General features: G+C 38.5%; 1 protein-coding gene and 1 long non-coding RNA gene across 3 annotated transcripts in view; both read left to right on the forward strand.

Moving 5' to 3' along the window:
• Positions 1 to 20,077, forward strand: part of IGSF11 (immunoglobulin superfamily member 11) — a 212,474-nt gene that overhangs the window by 93,325 nt on the left and 99,072 nt on the right. The window lies entirely within an intron of this gene.
• LOC132710316 (uncharacterized) overlaps positions 12,347 to 20,077 on the forward strand; it is a 33,520-nt gene continuing 25,789 nt past the window's right edge. The window contains exon 1 of the long non-coding RNA XR_015734403.1: positions 12,347 to 13,886. This is a non-coding gene — a long non-coding RNA (uncharacterized LOC132710316). The remainder of the gene's footprint in view (positions 13,887 to 20,077) is intronic.

The following is a 20,077-nucleotide window of genomic DNA, read 5'->3' on the forward strand; positions in this document are numbered from 1 at the left end:
TATTCCCAATAATTCCCAATTAAGAACATAGAATAGAAAATAGAATACTACAGGAACCCATAGAATAATTCCCAGGGGAAAATAGCAAGTATCACTTTCTCATAGCGCCCAGAAAAATAGGAGAGAATACAAACCCTGGTTTGCTCAAGCACCACAGGATATCAGTGCCATTAGTATCAAAATCAAAGAGTATCACCAGAGTTGCACTCCTCTCTATTCTGCTATACATCATCCATCAGAGCAACCAAGGCTGTTTCCATGCCAAGTTCAGGTCAGAATCCAAACTGAAAAGGACCAAAATAATCTGCTTCATCTAAGCTCTTACAACTGCTACACCATTGCCTTTGCCACCAGATTTGCTAAATATGGAATATGGGACACAGCTGTTAGTTGTTAAAACCAGCTAAGTCCAAGATGTTTATTAACAAAGACCTTTTACCACCTTCTTTAAGGGCAGGAAAATTTGCTGTAAAAAGAGTGGGGAAACGTAGTAAAATCATTGACAAGGCAAAAACTTTGAAGGCCCTTATAAATCAAGCCAAGAAGGATCTACATTTTTGTTGTTGTTATTATTAAATGTATAAGCTGACCAACTCCAATAGACTATTGGTTGGCATACAAAATTAGAACACCCCCCCCCCAAAAAAACCTAGAAAAAGATCATTAAAACAAATGGACAACCCAGGCTGAAATGGTCTTACAGGCAACAAAGTCAAACAAGATAATAGCCCTGGACAAACAATAATACTTCCCTAGTTCTGGGACCAAAACCAGGTTTTCAAATCTTTTTAGAACCCTAGGAGAGACAGAGGATGGCATCCTTATATGTGTGAGGATGTTGTTCCAGAGGATGGAGGCTCTGTAGCCAAGTAAGCACGCTTCTTTGATCACATAAGTTGACAGCACTTAATAAAGGGGACCTGGAATGCACTGACTCTACTGGAAAGTTCTGGGCAGGCAGAAACAATTGGAAACAAGTGGTCCTTAAGATACCAGGCCCTCTGCCATATGGGTGATTGGGCAAATTCTTGAAGAAGCATGAATCTCAAAACAAATGTAAGTGTTCCTGTTTGCAAAAATTATCCATAATGGAAAAGAATCTGGGTGCTGTTTGCGGCTAATGAATCTCTGCAAGAAAGTTGCCTTAGGCTCCATTTATGAAGTCATGGAGGATCTCATAAATACTTTTCCACTCTTGATTGTTGATTAGATTTTATGACAATCTTGCCATTATGACCAGTTGTATATATGATTGGATCTGCACTATACTGTAGTTACATATATCTTCACATTTTAGTCTTTGGAAACATTCCGTAAACTCTATGGGTTCCAAAACAGGAATACCAGCATTTAGGATCTACTGTATTAATTACCTGAGAAATTTGAATGTGAGATGCTGCAATTAGTTTGGCCTAGTCAGGATTGAAAAAAGCATACTAAATCATCTCATTGGATTTATTAGCTTGTGTCAGTAGAGCAACCTAAACTCATATTTACTCTCATGCGGGAAATAAGCTCTAATGTTTGACATTTTACCAGGTGATAGTCTACACATGCCAAGGATATAACTTCTGGGCATCTTGTAAATTTACCATCTTGATGAAGAAAAAATTTGAAAGTTTCACTTGCTTATAGGCAGACTATTGGGAAGAAAGTGCACAGATGATACAACCTGCTTTAATGTGATTCTGCCTGCATATTGCTTTTTGTCTACAGTCATTCTCTTAATAGTCATGGTTATGGATTGCACATTATAGTTGTCAGTTTAATCAGGTTTAATGATCGGTAGCTCTTAGAATTCACTAGATAGGAATAAAGAATGGGAATTTTAAGAAGCTACATTCTGGTTCTTCTAAATGGCTATTCAGGAAATGTTCCCCACGGATTCCAGAACTGAGCTGAGTGTAGTGTAAACCTACAGTCACATGTGTAGTAATATCCATATTCTTACTCATTTTAACTTGCAACATGGATGTTAAATGAATGACTTATTTGTTGGCCTTGATGAAAGGATGGGGCAAATGACTACATACAAATTACTGTACAGTGCCTGAAACCTGTTATTCATAGCACTCTCTCTCTCCCTGAAGTGATAAACAGCACTGGCATCCTGCCTGCCTTATAGTCTTCTGTCATTAACAAACAACTGTTAGTTAATCCCCAAGGTTGTCTCCTATGGGAGAGAAGAGAATAGCCATTTTTCTTTGAGAAGATTGTAAAACTCCAGCAATAAGAAAAGACCTTCCAGGTAATGGAATGTTTCTATCAGAGCTATTTTTTCTACATTTTAGCTAAAGTTGCTAATTAATTTAAAGAATTACATTGGGAAGGGTTTTGGGGGAGAAAAGCTCTCTGATACTTTTTTTAAAAAAAACATTAACTTACCTGTAGATTGAGTTCTTTATCTCATTAGATTAATGACAGTTTTCTGTCCATCCATATATAACTAACTTGTCTTGAGTATTGAATAGACAGAGAGGCAGGACATACATTTAATAAACACATGACCAATAAGGTGAAGCAACTTTATTATTGCGTAACAGCTATCCAGATCACAATCCATTCAATTATTTATTTATCAAAATAGAGAAAACAGTAATACCTGATTATTATCTCACCACATTAAATTGAGAGTACTTCTGGCCAGTAAAATATTCCTTACTGGTTTCTTCGGCAGCGCACAATCATACAAAAGTGCAGCCTTGTCTACTAAAGACAGAAAACACCTAATATTTCCTGAGCCCTTATAACAGGAGATACTGCCCAGACATTATTTCATCAAAGCCTCTTCCTATTGGCCAGGCTAGCAACAATGGGTGGGGAAGAAAAATAGAAACAATCCTCTCTCCCAGTGGAGGGAATGCTTCATCAAATTCACAAGAACTGGCACTCTTTGCAGTATCTGCACAGCTATTTATCCTTCAGCCTTCTGTGATAAATGCATTTTTAGGACTCCAGCTATTATATTGTATAACAGCGATTGGGAATTGTTAGATAGTTATTAGTATGTGGGAGATCCCTCTCTTGCTTACAAGGATCTTTAATTTGAGATCTAGTCTTATGGTCGGATACCATTTCTCTTGATACTGATATTGCTTGATGAAAAAGCTCATAAAAACCCAATTTCCAATGCCAAAGAATTTCAACTGCAGTGAATATTGGTAGTGGAAATAGTCTCTATATGTCTGGCCAGCCAGCCGGCCAGCCATTCAATCGAAGCTGGTTCCTTGGAAGTACATAAAAATTCTCTGTCAGTTTTAATAAAGTAAAATGCAATTCATGTTGAATATCAAAAATGTAAAACCTGATTTTAAAAAGAGCCAAATTGAATCTCAGTTAAAGGATCCTAGCAATCTTTAGTTACATTAATTGACAACTATTACTATCTTGGTTTTATTTGAATAATAGAGCAGCAGAATGTGTTTTGATGGAAGGCTGTGTTTTGCATAATATGGATTTTTTTTGTATCACTCCTATATTACAGACATAAAATTGATGCCTTAAAAGTCAAGGGAATCAAGGCATTTGTATGCCAGGGCAGGTCAGTTGGGTTATATAATTGTCTCTAATTAACACTCTTGGAAATGGTGTGACATTCCTTACCTGCAGCCCTGGCCTTCAAAGGTGTGAAAATAATTTGCAGATTCCAGCAAAAAAATGCTTGCTGGTCTGAACTTTACATTTAAAGGCTAAGTAATCACTGTGACAATTTGTCACAAAAACGGTATAGCTTCATTTTCTTAGATTTGTAGTCTATATCTCCTACAAGAGTTAGCTACATAAAGCATCTGCTTAATGAATACAACTTTGGGGATTCTTTTAGCTACAATTTAATTAAGAGAAAAGGGGAAATCTTCTGTGAATTAACAAAGAACACCAAAATGTAAATGTGTAGATTAAAAAAAACCATTGCTGGAAGAAGTAAATCTCAAATTTAGTGCAGTTAAAGCAAATAGATTCCTCTCAATCAGCTTTAACTACAGGCCATCTGCTTTTTACATATTGGTTCACTCCTAGTCCAATTAGAACACCTTGCTTGCAGTTAGGCAGATTTCCCCCACGAATGGGTTTTGTAGAACTCCCAAGTTGCATATATACCATTGCTCTCGTGATTATAAAAGTCTTTTTAAAGATATGAATCTTAAACCAGTAATTTTTTAAAAGTGCAAATAGAAACAGTGGCACAGAGCTTTGTATTACAGTCAGTTAAAACCTGGGCAATCCCACACAGCAGCCTAAATTGTTTGTCTCTTATGCTGCCTCTGACCATTTCTTAACCAAACATCAAAAATTCCACTGGTTGGCAATGGGAACCAGTTGGTGCACAGTCTGGACTACATCCACTGTAAGATTGGGTTGGTGGCTCTATTGCTTCTTGCCCTTCGTATCCCTGCTAGAAGGTAAGCCTTGCTTACTGGATTCTATGTTGACTGGTTTACTAATGTCTGCCTTTTCCTTTTAGGGATTATTCCCCCCTCACTAGTCTCTGTGCCTTTTCTTTTCATTCCTATATATTTGTACATGTGATTGTTTTATCATCTCTTCCCTACATCCCCCTTCCCATCTCTTTTGATACACAGTTCCTTTCTTCTATTATTCTCCATAGTGTAGAAATGGGAGGTGCCAGGCTGCATTATTCTATGCTGTAGCTCTATGGACTGAGTTGAAACTTCTGAAGACCCACCTCCCTGGTGATGTTACTTCAGTTTTTTTCAACTCAGTCTCATCTATGGACGCAATTTCTTAGCTCCAGAGCTTTAGAATTGAGCTTAGAATAATTCCCTGGATAGAATTTTTTTTTCTTTTCATTTTCTTGCCTTGTTTGGATTTATCTTGCTTGCAGCGAGGGAGGGCTCTCCGTGGCTACGGATTTGAGCTGGGGGGTGGCCCTTTTCGGCGCCTCCCACCCTCCCCTATCCCCACAGGTGCTGGACTTGATTTTTGGGGTGCTGCTTGGCTGGGAGTCGCCCCAGTAATTGCGACTTGGCTCCGGTTCTGAAGGAGCCTGAATTGAATCCGCTGGAGCCGCGCCAGCCTCTACAAGCCTTGGTGCGGTTTTCCTTTGATCCCCACTGCTCAGCTGTAGTGCGGGGACGTTTGTGGATTCTGGCTGCCTTGCTGAGCTCCTGCGGCTGCGCCAGCCTCTTGTAGCCTGGGCGCGGGCCATTTTTTTGTGGTTGGAGCCTCCATGGAGCGCTGGGAGTGCAGTGGAGTGGATTGAGCCAGTCAGCCTTGCCCTTCTGGTAAATCGCGGCGGCATTGTTTCCTGCACATTTCTGAGTGGCCTTTAGTCCAGGCGGCTTTGCTATCCCGACATTGATTAACTGGCTGAGGACTGGTAGGGCTTTCCACGACAGCGGATGGGAGCCCTGGACAATCGCCAGCAGCTGTGATGCCTGCAGGCTTGCTTGGCGGCCTGATCTGGCTGGGCCAGTGTGCCTGATCCTGTCAGCAATTTTTCTGCAGTGACTGTTGGAGTGGCCATTTTGAATTCTGGCAGCCATTCTGTCTTCACTCTGCCTTGTGGGATCAGGCCAGTATATATCTTCCATCCTGTTTCACCCTCCTTGGCTGAACTGTTGGATTTAGTTGGCCCTTAAGGGAGTCCTTTTTGGGGGGGTTATCCTCCCATACAGTGACTGGATAGGAGGCAGGGCCTTGGTGCCATTAAGCCCTCGTGTGAGCCTGGCCCTAGCAACTGCTGACATGGAAGACACTGGCAGACAGGGCTAATTTTTTGCAGAAGGCTCTTGGTCGCCTCCACCTGACAGAGTGGGCAGGGCGACAAACAAACCTAAAACAGCCAGCACTGCTGCGGCTGCTAAGATTAAGGCCAGAGCCAGAGCACGTTCTGGCCATTCTAACGCAGATGAAAGGACTGCCCTGATAAGGCCCTGGACAAAGAGTTTGCTAAAGCCTCAGAGGTTTTGCCTCAGGCTTCTTCTATTTCGGCAGATTCAGACTAGCAGTTAGTTTCTGCAACCCCAGCCTTGTCTGTGCAGCAGTCTCAGAATGTGCAGTCTCAGAGTGTGCCTTCCCAACCAGGTGCAATTAGGCCATAGTCCCCTGAGGCCCTGGAGGACCCTCTGCCACCTCCTGGCCCTTCAGGAACGACTCTTTGGGCTCCTGACGCCACCTTCACCCCTACTGCGGCAGGACTCCGCTAAGGGGAAAAGGGGGAACAAGTGGTCCCACAATTCATGAAAGTGAGGATAGATCAGGCTATACGAAAGGGTATTGCAGAAGGCATGAGCCAACAGTCTCAGGCATCTGCTCAAATGTATGCATTCAGGCCAGAGATGGAACATCACAGGTTTATGTCTGCTCTGGTTGAATGCCAGGACCCTGAATCTCCTACTCCCTCTGAACTCAGTTTTTATTTGGGGGACTATCTTGCTGGTTGATGATGATGAAGGGGCTTTGGGCAATTCCTATTATGGCTTCATGGTTTTCTCCTGGTTTGGATCTTGAGTGAGGGTTAATCCTATCATGTCCTGAGGGCCATATCTTTTGTGTTGTAGATAAACTGTCCCAACCTTTGTCTTGTAGATAGGTTGGCATCAAAATATCTGCTGAGGGGGGGTGGGCAGGGACGTGAGGCTCTGAGTTTGTCTTTATGTTTCTCTTTTGGGGAAGATATAATATCCTGCCTTTTTAATATTTCCTAGAATAGTTCATTTTCCTAGGAGAGGGGTGGGTGCTAACTTCCTACAGTATCATCATGGTATCATGCTACAATCAAAGCAACAGAGAGCAAATTGTTCTTTCATTCCTACATTATTCTTTACCCAATGGGAATTTTTTTTTTTTTTGATATTTTAGAATGATATTTCAGCTTCTTAGGAATAAAGTAGCAGGAGTTCTACATTCCAATTTAAATTCCAATTCCTTGCATATCCAATCACACTTGGCTAATTGTTGAGGGTAAAACTGCCCTCTGCAAAGTGGTGCAACGGACCAGACAGCGAATAGATACGTTGCTTAGCAAAACACACAGATACTCACAGACTCTGAACGTTTAAAGAAAAATAAACAGTCTTTACTTGTAGTAAAAAACAAACTTGGCTTCTCAAAACAAAGATAACACTTCTTCAAATAATCACGGTTCAACACAAAAACATAGTTTGCTTACAATTCCAGTTCTCTTCAGTAACACAGACACAGTTCCTTTCAGCAGTTCAACCTTCTAATAGCAGGAGCAGAAGTGAATGAACTTCCTGCCTTCTTTTATGTCTGCTTAGCACAGTCAATTAGTCATCTTGTAGCAGTTAAAGTTACAGAACATAGTTTTCTATCTATTATCTACCCAACCGTAGGATAAGCATCCAACACCAATAAAGAATTCTATTCTATTCTATTCTATTCTATTCTATTCTATTCTATTCTATTCTATTCTATTCTATTCTATTCTATTCTACCCTACCCTACCCTACCCTACCCTACCCTACCCTACCCTACCCTACCCTACCCTACTCTGTTCATGCTTGAAAAAATAAAGGAAAGAGAAGTAAAGCTGTACTGAGAGCAAAGTCTGGGACTAAGTGATAACTATATAAAGTTTGCTTTTATTTTTTTCTTTAAATTGGCACTCAGATTTAATTTAGGTTAATTTATGGATTTTTTATAGACTTGTACAGCAAGATTTTGTCTTGTACTAGTGAAGAAAAAAACAACTGTTAAGAGTATAGAAAAATGCTGGCAGTGATTGACAAGATTATTTAAATGCTATTGTTCTTGAAGATGGTGGAATACTGGTAACAAGTTGAGGAAATGGGACAGTCTGAAGGATTTGAAACTCAGGGCTTCAAAGAACTGATATGAGACCTTCAATCCTCATATCTGAAGCTGTTTGGAAAGATGCAGGTTCTTGGAGTATAAGATTGTTGGAAGCCAGAAATGAGATGAGTCGAATGAGGGATGCTTCCAGTTAAGAGCACTCATCAGAGCAGGTCTCTTGTTGCTCCCATTAAGAGTTAAAAGTTGGCTTAAAATGAAACCAGAAGAGAGAGAATCTGCTGTTTTGACTTGTGCTGTCAAGCTGCCTTATTTGAAGGTTACTTTATCACGACTGGAAAGGAAAAAAATCCACCAAGGCTGGAAGAACAAATTAGCAGCAACAAAACAGCATGAAGCGAGCAACCAAAAGAATTGTAGTGAATTGCTGCAGTGCAAAACAAGTTGGTAGAAGTTTTTGAACATTTTCAGTTCCATACATCATTCTGAAAATGCCATGAAGATGGTAAGTAGTTAGAAAAAGGACTAGTACTCATATTTTCAGGGCGAGGGACAGAAAGGACTACAGAAAATCTCCCTCCCCAAAGCTATAGAGGAGTGTAGAGATAATCTTGAAGAAGAAAAGCAAGAACAGTTAAGAAAATATAAACAGCTTTAGGAAGGAACAGAAGTGTGAGAAATTCCAGATAACTTCCCAGGGATTTTATATGGTATAAGAGGGGGCTGAGACGTTAAAGGTTTTATCATTATACTCTCCAGTAATAATGTGGAGTTCAAGTAGTCCTTGTATATCAGTTTTCTGACTTAACTTTATTGAGCTGACAATAGTAAAAGTCGGAGTTGCTGCATTGCTTACTAACTAGGCTTCTAGGGTCAATTCAGAATGGTAGTTATTACCAGCAAGAGGATGTATCAGTCATTGTCTTGACAAATTGAAATCAGCCCACCTGATCTGGTCATTTAGAGAGGGCCTGTTGTAGGTTGACCTTCTCGTGATTTTTATGGGACAAAAGGCATTCTAAGTTATGGCCCCCATTTTATGAAATACTTTCCTCCTGCAGCTACAGGTGTCAACCTCTGTACAAATATTTTGGAATCAGTAGGGTTTCAGCAGGCATTTTACCTTTAGCATAATTGAATTTAAGTACTGTTGATTTTTGTTATCCATATGTAGTTTTTAGTGCACTTTTGGGGATTTTTTGTACCTTGCTCAAAATTCATTTGGACTTGGGTGGGTTATAAATATTGTTAAATAAATAAATAAGGTCAATTTAATAGTTTTGCTTTCCTGCTTTTGATTTTTGCAGGATAAAATATTTTTTGAATAGCAGGTTACTCTTTCCAAAACTTGTTTATGTTCTTACTTTAAATAAATATATTTTGTATTCTTCCAAGAAACTTAGTCCAGAGTATATTTATCCTCCCTGTAAAATAAGTGATACTAAATTAGTACCATAAGTAACTCAGTGTTATTCTATTTATTTATTCATTAGATTTAGATCCCACCTTTATTTTCTACACTCAGAATGCTATAAGTAATGCTTGCTCCTTACATTTTCCCACAACATGCCTCTCGTGTGGATTGTTTCTGTGAGAATGTGAGTAGCCCATAATCACCTAGCCACCTTTTGTGCCTAGGAAAGGAGTAGAATTCACTTTCCCAGTATCCCAGAATTCTAATCCAGTACTTTAACCACTATACCACTCACCTTCCAAACTTTGTGCTAATCCTGCATACAGTATGCACCCTCTAGGTTAAATTTCAAAGGCAACTGATTCTGAAGGATTGTGAAATAAGGTAAAATAGGACAAGGAGACTGAACAGTTCCCAGTTGAATTTTCCTCTCGAAACAGCTTCTTAACAAATGAAGTGATATAATTAATGTCTTTGGCAGGTGTTCAAATCTCGGTGGGTAATGCAGAACTATGTTTGCTGTTAAGAAATTGATAAGATTGTGGATTAATGTCTGTCACTGAAGTCTACTCAAGTCTCTTTGATAGGACTTCCTTGAATAAGTTGTGTCGGGGGTTTCAACCTCCTCCTTACATTATATCTCATGAGATGAAATTTATATGCCAAAGAATCTGCTTATAATAATTGAAATCCTGCTATTATCTTCATTTCACTTTGTTTACTCAAAACTTGCCAAGCAGTTGGCATAATAGAAAACTCTTGGGAAATCCAAAATGAGATTTATTTCTGGACAACACATGGAATAGCATCATGCGTTGTTCCTGTCCACTGACCCTGTAAGTAATCAGAATAATTGCTTGTTCCACAGTTTCTGTAGAGAAAGTGACTGGATATTTTGACACATATTTTTTTGGTAAGTGTTTGGGACACATTTTAAGCTTGTTTGTTTGCCTCTGTAATATGCATTATGTATACACATGCACACATTTAAAAGGCATTACCAACCTCTGTTTCAGATAGATTCTCCCAGTCACTTCCTCTCCCTCCCTCCCCGATCCATTTGCATCAATAGCCCCATGGGAAATATTCTAAATTTTTTAAAAACCACATTTTCTTGCCATTTAATTATATTGTTTGAAAACCATTTTGGAAGCATTGTTACCCTAAAATTCAGGACGGAAATAACTGAAACATATAAATATAATTATATTGTTATCTTCTTTTTTATGTTTCACTGTATTTACTTTTACAGCTAAGGATTTGTTTTGTTTTTAAGTCATTTTGAATATTGTTTTCCAACAGACACACAGTAAGCAAGTGAATGAATGAATGAATAAATAAATGAACTTATATGAGGAAAAAAATTAATAGGTTGGGGGATTATTTGGTAATTTTTAAAAATTTATTTTTCTCAACATTACATTAAAAACTGAATGTATTTTTTAAGTTAGAAGAGCCATATTGAATTAGATTTGCCAATCTTTACCTGACAAGGCTTAATGAAATACTATATTTCTGTTATAAACAGATTCACAGGGCATAGGGCAGTGATGGCGAACCTTTTTGGCGTGTGCTAAAAGTCCGAACGCGAGAGCACTATCGCGCCAGCACCTATAATGCAATTCGCACCCCATTTGTGCATGTGCGCATGACCCTCCCCATGCTCTCCCTGCGCATGCACCTGAAAACCCTTTCCTCCTCGAATCCAAAAATGGGGCGTGCGGAGGCCAAAAAAGTGCATTGCATTTCAGGCCTCCAGGGGAGGGATTGAAGCCTGCTGCCACCCCGCTGGCTACTCCTGCCACTGAGAGGGAAGTGGCAGCGTGAGAAGCGCTGCCGGCGGGGGCGATGGGATGGCAGCGGAAAGGATGGGTGTGCCGGGGCTTCAATCCCCCCTCCAAAGGCTTGGGGCCACGCCAGAAGCCCGCTCGGGTAGGGAGACAGGGAAGCCCTGGCTTGCCCATCCTTGCTACTGCTACCCCCTCACCCCCGCTGGTTTTTGCGCTGCCACTTCTCTGTCAGTGGCAGGAGCAGCTGGCAGGGCGGCGGCAGGCTTCAATCCCTCCCCTGGAGGACTGGGGCTGTGCCAAAAGCCTGCTCGAGCAGTGAGACAGAGAAGCCCTGGCTCACCCATCCTTGCTGCCGTCGCCCCTGCCAGTTCTTGCACTGCTGCTTCCCTCTCAGTGGCAGGAGCAGCTGGCAGAGCAGCGGCAGGCTTCAATCCCTCCCCTGGAGGACTGGGGCTGCGCCAGAAGACTGCTCATGCGGGGAGGCAGGGAAGCCCTGGTTTACCCATCCTTGCTGCTGCCACCCCCTTGCCCCTGGGGGCGGCAGTTTTCGCATTGCCACTTCTCTGGCAGTGGCAGGAGCAGCCGGCAGGGCGGAGACGGTTGTGGCAAGCCATTCGCGCCGGCTAAGAGGCAGCGGTAGCTCCTCCTCCTGCCAGCCTCACACTCCGGACAGTGTCCAGCCATACCTGGTCTCCCCCTGCAGCGGCCCACGTGGAACCTAAGCAGTGCAGCTTCGGGGCCTTTCCTCGTAACGGCTGTGGCGATGACGAGGCAAGTAGGCGTGCATGCATAGGGGAGCAACTAGAGGCAGTGCTCCTGGCTGGCAAGGGGTGGATGTCCCGGGGTTGCATGTGGGTGACGACAGCATGGCTGGTGTGCACCCACGCTAAGAGTGCGCCTTCAGCTGGCCATTGCAGCACACGTGAAGGCCAACTGATCATCGCATGCGCATGCGCACCAGTAACCAGCAGACTAGCAGGCCGGTGTGCATGTGTGCCCTGGAAACCCGGAAGAGGAATGGGTGATGCCACGTGTGCCGGCCAACATGGCTCTCCATGCCACTTCCGGCACGCTTGCCATAGGTTCGCCATCACGGGCAACAACAGCTTTTTTTATGTGTTCTTCCACACCAATCCAAAGAGATAATTTGACTCCGTACAATGGTTTTGGGTTCTGTTTGTTCATTGTAATTATCAATTCACTCTTTTCCTATCCATTGAAGGTTCATTCCTTTCCTAGAAGCCTTCATTCATGATATGCCTATACTGTAGGACAGAGGTCTTCAGACTTGGCAGCTTTAAGACCTGTACACTTTAACTCCCAGAATTCTCCAGCTAGCATAGCTGGCTGGAGAATTCTGGAAGTTGAAGTGTACAAGTCTTAAAGCTGCCAAGTCTGAAGACTTCTGCTGTAGGATATCTGAGTTGTCCTTTCCTCTGTAATAACCTTATTATATGCCGCTCTGCCAATTACATATAATTTGTCTCATCATCCCACATCACTGATAAATGTAAAATGTTGCTAATATTTCATGACATGGGATTGCTTTACCAAGGTAAAATTTAAAATACCGTGTCACTTTGCAGGTAGAATCCTAGTTTATTGCAACTGTTGAAAAATGTATAAATGTGTATTTTTTCATTCTTGGATTAATAGCCTCAGGGCAGGAAGTTTTGTCCTGGAAACTTCTACTGCCTGAAAACCCAGTGTTGTAATTATGATCAAATCTGAAGTCTGTAGAATTTTGGGGTAGGAATGAGAAGATAGGGAAATCAGATGACAATTTTTCTGCATCGTATCCTATTTAGTTCTATTGGGGGAAATTAATATATAACAAGTCAGATTAATGAGAATGTTTTCTCTTGCCAAAGAGTCTACAATTCTTCTGTGGGTAGAAACTTGGAGACCATAAGTTCATCCTGTTTTAGATATGAAGCCAACTGGGTGTTCTTGGGCCAGTCACATACACACTCCCAATCCTAGGAAGAAGGCAATAGCAAATGTTTTGTGGGGTTGAAAAGAAGATTGCCAAGAAAATCCCATGAACGTGTCTAGGCAGTCACCAAGAGTCAAGATTGACTTAAAGGATCCCCAATGAAATGTGCAGGACAAAGTACTTGAAATAAATATGACAATGGTTTCAAAATTGACTGGTGTTCAGATGGGGAAACACTAAGGGCTACAAAAAACCAGAAAGCAAATTGAGAAATTTCCTGACTCGGGTTAAAGCCTGACATATGAATGAACTAACAGATTTCACAGTTGAGCAGGTGTGGTCCATTGGAACGTGGTCCATTTTAATCCAAACTATTTATTTTGTTATAATCTTTTCTCCCTTATTACAGTTGTCAGCATCAGAAGCAGGTAATTCCTTTTGCTTCAAAGCTTGTGGAATTCTAGCAAATTTCTATCAACTCTCAAAGCAAGACTTAACAGCCAAACTGTGAATAAAATTCAAAAGTTGTGAATTTTACGTGCTTTATGTGGAGGACTGTCCTTCTCCTTCTCTTTATAGACAAGGTCATCCTTTCTCCCAGTTCTGCCAAGTGCCCTGGCAGCACATCTTCTACAAGTACTTTATGGGATTTTTGTTTTTTGTGTGCCTATTTTAAAACTGCTTATGAGTTATGTCCTGTGCTGTGTTTATGTATTCATGAGTTTTGTGATCTGTATATGCCTATGTGTCTACTTATATGACATGTATCCTAAAAATCATATATTTGATGTGCATATCTAGTTCAGTATTCTTTTGCAACATGTTAGCTCGTTTACTCTCATCTTTATAAGTTTATCTTGGTTTTGAGTCCCTTCCCATGTACCCTTTTCTGTTTTTTTTCAACCACCTATTAATCTAAAAGGTACTCTGCCTACTAATGGGCTTGGTTTTTTTCTGTGTAGAATGATCAGCCTGCTTGAACACTACTTCTGAGGATTTGAGGAGCAAAATGGTAATGACATAGGAGGATTCTCTATTTGAATTGCTATCTTGGAATGTTGGAAAATGCTAATAATGATTGTTATTCATGTTGAATTATTTTTTGGTTTAATATTTTATTGCACTTTTTAAAACAATGCCTACAAAACAACTTACAACAAAAAATATTGAAAACAAAAAAGAAACAAAAGCAGATAAAGAGGTAATATACATCTGCCTAACAGATAATCTGAATAATTGTTAGTTATATTTGTCATGAATCTGCTAGTGCAATTCAAATAATCTCATGATATTGTCTAACACAAATTGCATATATTTGAAGAATTAAAATAAAAATGCACTAAGAAATTGGACAGCCTTGACAAGGGTCATATTGTAGCTCAACTGGTCCAGAAATTAATTGATTGGTTATTACTGTTGCTTTTGGTTGCAAATAGTAAATTGCAATGCATTTACTATAGGGCAGGAATCCATATTTATAAATAACTTGCTTTATAAAATTAATATGAACCATATCAAAAGATTTTTCAGCATCTAAAGATATTAGTGCAGAAAAATCGAATGTATCTTGAGTTATAGCCAAAATATCTATTAATAAACATGAATTATTCAAGCTGTTCTACTTTTAACAAATTTGAACTGAGATAAATTATGTATGGTAACAACTCCCTGCAAATGCCTAGCTAACAAAACAGTTAATAATTACTATCTGTATTAATTAATGATGCAGCTTTATAACGTGCAGTATTTACATATTTACCCAGTTTTAAAATCAATGTTTTATAATCTTCATAAAAAGCTAAAAGGAAATTACTGGATTTAAATATTTTAATACTGGTTTCTAATAATTAAATTATTGTATAAAAAAGATTTATACAATTCAATAGAAAGTCCATCCAGATTGGGGGTCTTCTTTTTCAGCAAATAAATGGTCTCTAATATTTCTTAAAGTTTCAATTATGCTTTCAAAACACACAACCTTGTGGTAATTGTTGAATATCAATCTCACTCAAAAAATACTCAATTGTTATTGTTTTATCATATAATCAAGTTCAAGTAGTTGGTTATCGAATGAAAACAAATTCAAATGACTAGATTTTTTTAATATATGCGATTCTCAGCAGATTGATTTCTTTTAAAAATTAGGATATTTTTGTTTTTTTCTTTTTTAAAACAATTCATTAATTTATCAGGTTTTAATCATATTCCCAACATTTTAACAATTGTATCTTTAAAAAGATTCAGCTTGAACAAAACTTACATCTGCAACTTGTCTGAAATAACTATGATATACAGTAAGTCTACTTTGTAAAATAAATACTGAGTGGATGCGCTGATCGATCAATTAATGGTATTGTTATAGAGTTTAGATTCTTACTTTGTAGCTGCATGGGCACTGCATGCTTGTATGATATTTTTGTATTTTCTTGGTTCTTGGCCATTTGGTGTCATAATGATTGAAGTATTAAAAAAACTTGTATAAATAAATAATAGTGTGAGTGTATGGGATGTTGGTCTGTATGTGTATGGGGGGGTATGTGTGTGTTAATGAAGAAATGATTTGTCTATTAAGTGGAATAATACCTATCATTTCCATAAGTGTGTTCATTTAAAAATGATTATAAATTTGCTCTGTTGTTTCTTAAAGAGAGAGAGAGACCAGTTCAAAATTTACTTTTAGGGTAGCAATTTTTTTTAAAAAAATGTTAGTAAGATCTAGAATATTTTTATTTATTTATTGAGAAATGTCAAGCTAAGTACATCTTACATGAGAAATCATTTGTAATTTTTCTGCTTTTCTCGTTTCTGCCTGCGGCAATAAAAGTTGGTTTATTATATGAAATTTGAGCAGAAGGAAAAGAGATTCCATCCAACTGAGATTTATGTAGGTGAAGCTTTCAATGGAATGATGGAAGGTTTTGATTTCAAGAAACCATGAATGTGATATAAAATGTACAGATTAAAGTTTTGTAAAAAAAATAGCCAATGTGAAGGCTAGTGCAGTGCCCAATATCAAAGTAATTTGCTTTTTCAGGACAAAATTGGTAAAAAAAAAAAAAAAGCAGAAACAAGCTACTGCCATACTTTTTTATGTTTCTGTAACCTTTTTTGCATTTGTCTAGTCACTTAAATGTTCTGTTAAATTTCCTTAAAAAGAAAACATAAGTCTTTTCTTTAAATGCTTTCTTCTCTTTGTTCTTTTCTCTGTCTTAATCTTAGCTGCAGTTTATTTCTCTGCTTCACCTTTGGTCTAGGTTTCTCACTTAAATAATAAGTAGTGTCATATTTGAATTTGCCATAAGACTTAATAATTTAAGTCATAGACTGTAATAAAAGTCATAGAAACAAAGTTCAGAGTTACAGAATTAGATATCTTCCAACTTTTCATCTCACTCTGTTTTCAAATCAGCATACATAGTTTCCTGAATTCCCAAAATAAATAAATGTATGGAGTGGTCCTGGTATTCTTCTGAGCTTTTACTGAGAGATTTGAACTGAATTCTAAGTATTAATCCACTATACCTTGTTAACTCTTTATATATAGTATTCCCTATTATGGTGTCATCCAGAAGTTGACTTCAAATCCTATAATTACCAATCTGCAGAGTATTGAATAGTAAATAAGAATTTGAAGGATTAATCAAAATTGAGCAACTTCGATTGATTAGTTGCCATCAAATTGAAGTTGACTGATAAACAACTATACAACATATAGATATAGGTTTTATTTATTACAACCTGTTCCTAACTTGGTCCTTACATTTTCCAAAACTGTACCCATCTCTATGAAAATAAATCCAACCACACAACAGCCTTTTGTGTGTTTACCTTCCTCTCTTCTTTTTCCTTTTCATACTGGGATGTTGAAAACAAGGTCAGAAAAAGTATTTTACTTGATCCTTCTAGAACACAAACAAAGATACCTATGAACTGGATTCTGCTTATCGGTTTCTTTCAGTTTCTTTGTTAAAAGCACGTTTGAGTAGAAGATCTTCAAGCTTTTCTGCTCAAACTGGCATGTTGGGGACTGAGGGCATTTTCACACAAGTATTCTATTTTGGCTGAATGCTGTGTGAAATAAAGAAAGAAAGAAAAGTTTTGGAGCAAGACAGTTGGCAAGCCGGCTTATTCCTCTTTTTCTATAGTGCAGATAATAAACATGACCTTAGAGTCACATGAAGGACACAATAGTTTATTTTTGATTTATAACTTTTTACAAAGCTCTTGATCAGTGAATTGGTCATCTGTAATTTATTCCTAAACTAAACAGATCTTGCAAATTTACTAATTCAAAAAAATTGTATACCCGTCTCCAGTGGCTGTCTTTTCCTAAATAATTACTTTAGAGATTACTGAGGATGTGAATCCTATTTATTATTACTGTAGATTTTAGAGTTTGTCCTTTTAAAAGTTTATAATATAGAATAGAGTAATACAGTGTGACATCCTTCTAGTTTTGGAGTGAAAAACATTGAAAATATGATAAATAGGCCCCATTTTGAATAGACAAAATTCAGCTTTGGTTTCCTAAAAAGCCTCCCCCATGTAATCCCTTTATATAAAGGCAGAATTGATAAAAGCCAGACTGCACCATTATACGTCCATTGTGGGTCTCTTTTGCTCATAAATTGCTTTTTATGCTTATAGATTTTGCTTCAGTAATTTTATAAGGAAATTTTTCTTTAAAAATCCACCCTCTGTGAAAACTTCAGTTACATACCACAAGGTTTGTTCTGCATTTTTGGAGTTTGGGAGAAAGATCATCTTCTGTTTTATTTTCCTAAAGTTGGGCTGAAGGATAATGTCCTATATAGAAGGATGAAGAACTGAGCCCAATTGAATAGACCAGTGATAGTTCAGTTTGGTTTTTGGCATTCTATGGAAACCATACTTTATGAAAAAGGGTTCTGGCACAGTACATTTCAAATTATCCCTTTACTAGGTTTCTTTTATTTATTTGACTTACATTTCCTCTGCAAAATTACCCAATCAGCTTCTCTAGTTGCTCATATCATGATTTCAAAATATGGGTGAAAACAAATTTCATTAAGACTATGAATTCAAGAAAGACCTCAGAAAACTTAGCATAATGTCATAGAGGTAAGAAAGAAAATATGACAGCACTTGATGCATATTTAACAAAGGCCTGGTACATACTGTACTGTTTTTAGGCGGGGCGGGGGGGACCATTTTGAAGCTGAAGAATGCATTTCTGAGCCGCTGGATCAGGAAATGTTAACCTTTCTAGATACCATTGCATAATTTCTCACCCTGTCCCTTTCCCAAGTCAATTAGAATATGGCAAGATCATTCAGTCTCAGGAGATTATGGTACAAGTAGGTCTTGGTTAATGACACTAATTAGGACCAAATTTTTCATCACTAAGCAATGTGATCATAAAGCATGATGTCATTGACCACATTGCTTAGTGATGGAAATCCTGGCACTCCCAGTTGCCACTGTTAAGCAAGGATTGTGGGTTGTTAAGTGAATCTCAGGTAACTAACAAGCAGTCAGGCAAGTAAAGTGTGGTAGAGCCGGTATGGCTGCTGATGGGCCAGGGAAGGTGTGCAAGTAGCCCGTGAAGCATGGCACAAGCACAGTGAGGCCAGAAGTGGCTACTGCTGGGTGGAGAATGGTGCAAATGACTTACTGGAGCAACTTTCCCTGCCGGCTTCCACATTGACTTTATTTGTAGGAAGCTGGCAGGAAAGATTGCAAAACTGCAAGCTGGTTGCCCACTGCCCAGGTCACAGTCTTCTGACTGTGGTTTGCTGGGATGTCTGGAATTTCAGGACTGGTCAGAGATACTGCTTGTTCAGCACCATTGTAACTTCAGTTGCTGAATGAATGGTCGTTAAATGAAGACTACCTGAAATCTCAGACATTTTACAAGATTTTGGACATTCTTGGTGAATTTTGAGATTCGGCAATCTCATGAAACTTGGCCATGTCCCTCATTTTTAAAATATTTAATTTGTGGATTAAACATAGTAATGAGAAGTTGCAGACATTCTTTTGAGGTAATGGATATCCAGGGGCCTATGAATGCTATGCTAATCTCTGCTGTGGACTAACATTAAAAAAAAAAATCAAATGTCACACAGTGATGTCAATGAAAAACTATTATCCTTGAGTACAGAGCAATTGTTTGGCATCTGAGGCTTCCATAGATTCTAAATTTCGGTCTGCTAGCCATGTACAGAGAAACTTCCTAACAGTGTTTTAAATATTTTTAGAGAAACAAAAAAGATACAGTCCTCATTTAGCAACCAATTTGTTTAACAATTGTTCACAGTTATGATAGTGATTTTAAAAAAAGTAACTGCAACCAGTCCTTGCCTTTTATGACCATCACAAGTTTTAAAACAAAGGAAAGCTGAAGTAAGATTGTAAGCACATTTGTGTTTCACTTGGCGACTTCTTTGGTCTAGTACCATTTTGCTACTCCCAATTGGGGTAGCTAAATAAGAAATACCTATAATGCTGTTTTAAGTGTTTCTTCAACAGAATAGGGCACACATGAACTCTAATGTTGTTCTGTTTGGAATGCAGCCTGCTCAGAATATTCCAACAAAATCTACTAAGTGGGCCCTTTTGTTCGTAGCTTAAAACAAATCCCTCCCTGCTTGCAGTAGCATTTCCTTCTTTTCCAATCCCTCCCTATATAGATATCTCTAGTGGAAAAACTTAACTAATGTCATCCCTTTATCTGCTTTAAATGTCAATCCATATGAATATATGGTAGGAGGGTATGAGAGAGTTACTGTTGGTATCAAAGGGGACGGAAAGAGCTTCTTGGGTCAACACGGAACATTTTGTCATAAAAATCTAATCCTAAAACATATGTGTAACTTGGGCAAATGAACTGTATTCTGCTCTATGCAACATTTTGTCCCAAATGACAAGAAGATTCAGTGAACAGAAAGCAATTATTAAAGGGTCCAGACGGGGAGACAAGTCTATGTCTAATTGAAACAATTCAGTAGGGTTTATGTATTATTTGTATTATTGCATGTTAAATTAACTTGCCGATCATTTCCTATTATAATTATCCTTCTCCAATTTGGTATTATTTGGGAATATGTTTCCTATGTAAAGCACTTGTATAAAGGCAAAAAGTAATTCTTATAATGAATGTATTATTATAAATATATTATAATAAATTATAAGCCACAGTTACCATGGTATATTCAGATCCTT

The sequence above is a fragment of the Pantherophis guttatus genome, chromosome 5 (assembly GCF_059756535.1).
Source record: "Pantherophis guttatus breed Tessera chromosome 5, ASM5975653v1, whole genome shotgun sequence".
Taxonomy (NCBI): Eukaryota; Metazoa; Chordata; class Lepidosauria; order Squamata; family Colubridae; genus Pantherophis; species Pantherophis guttatus.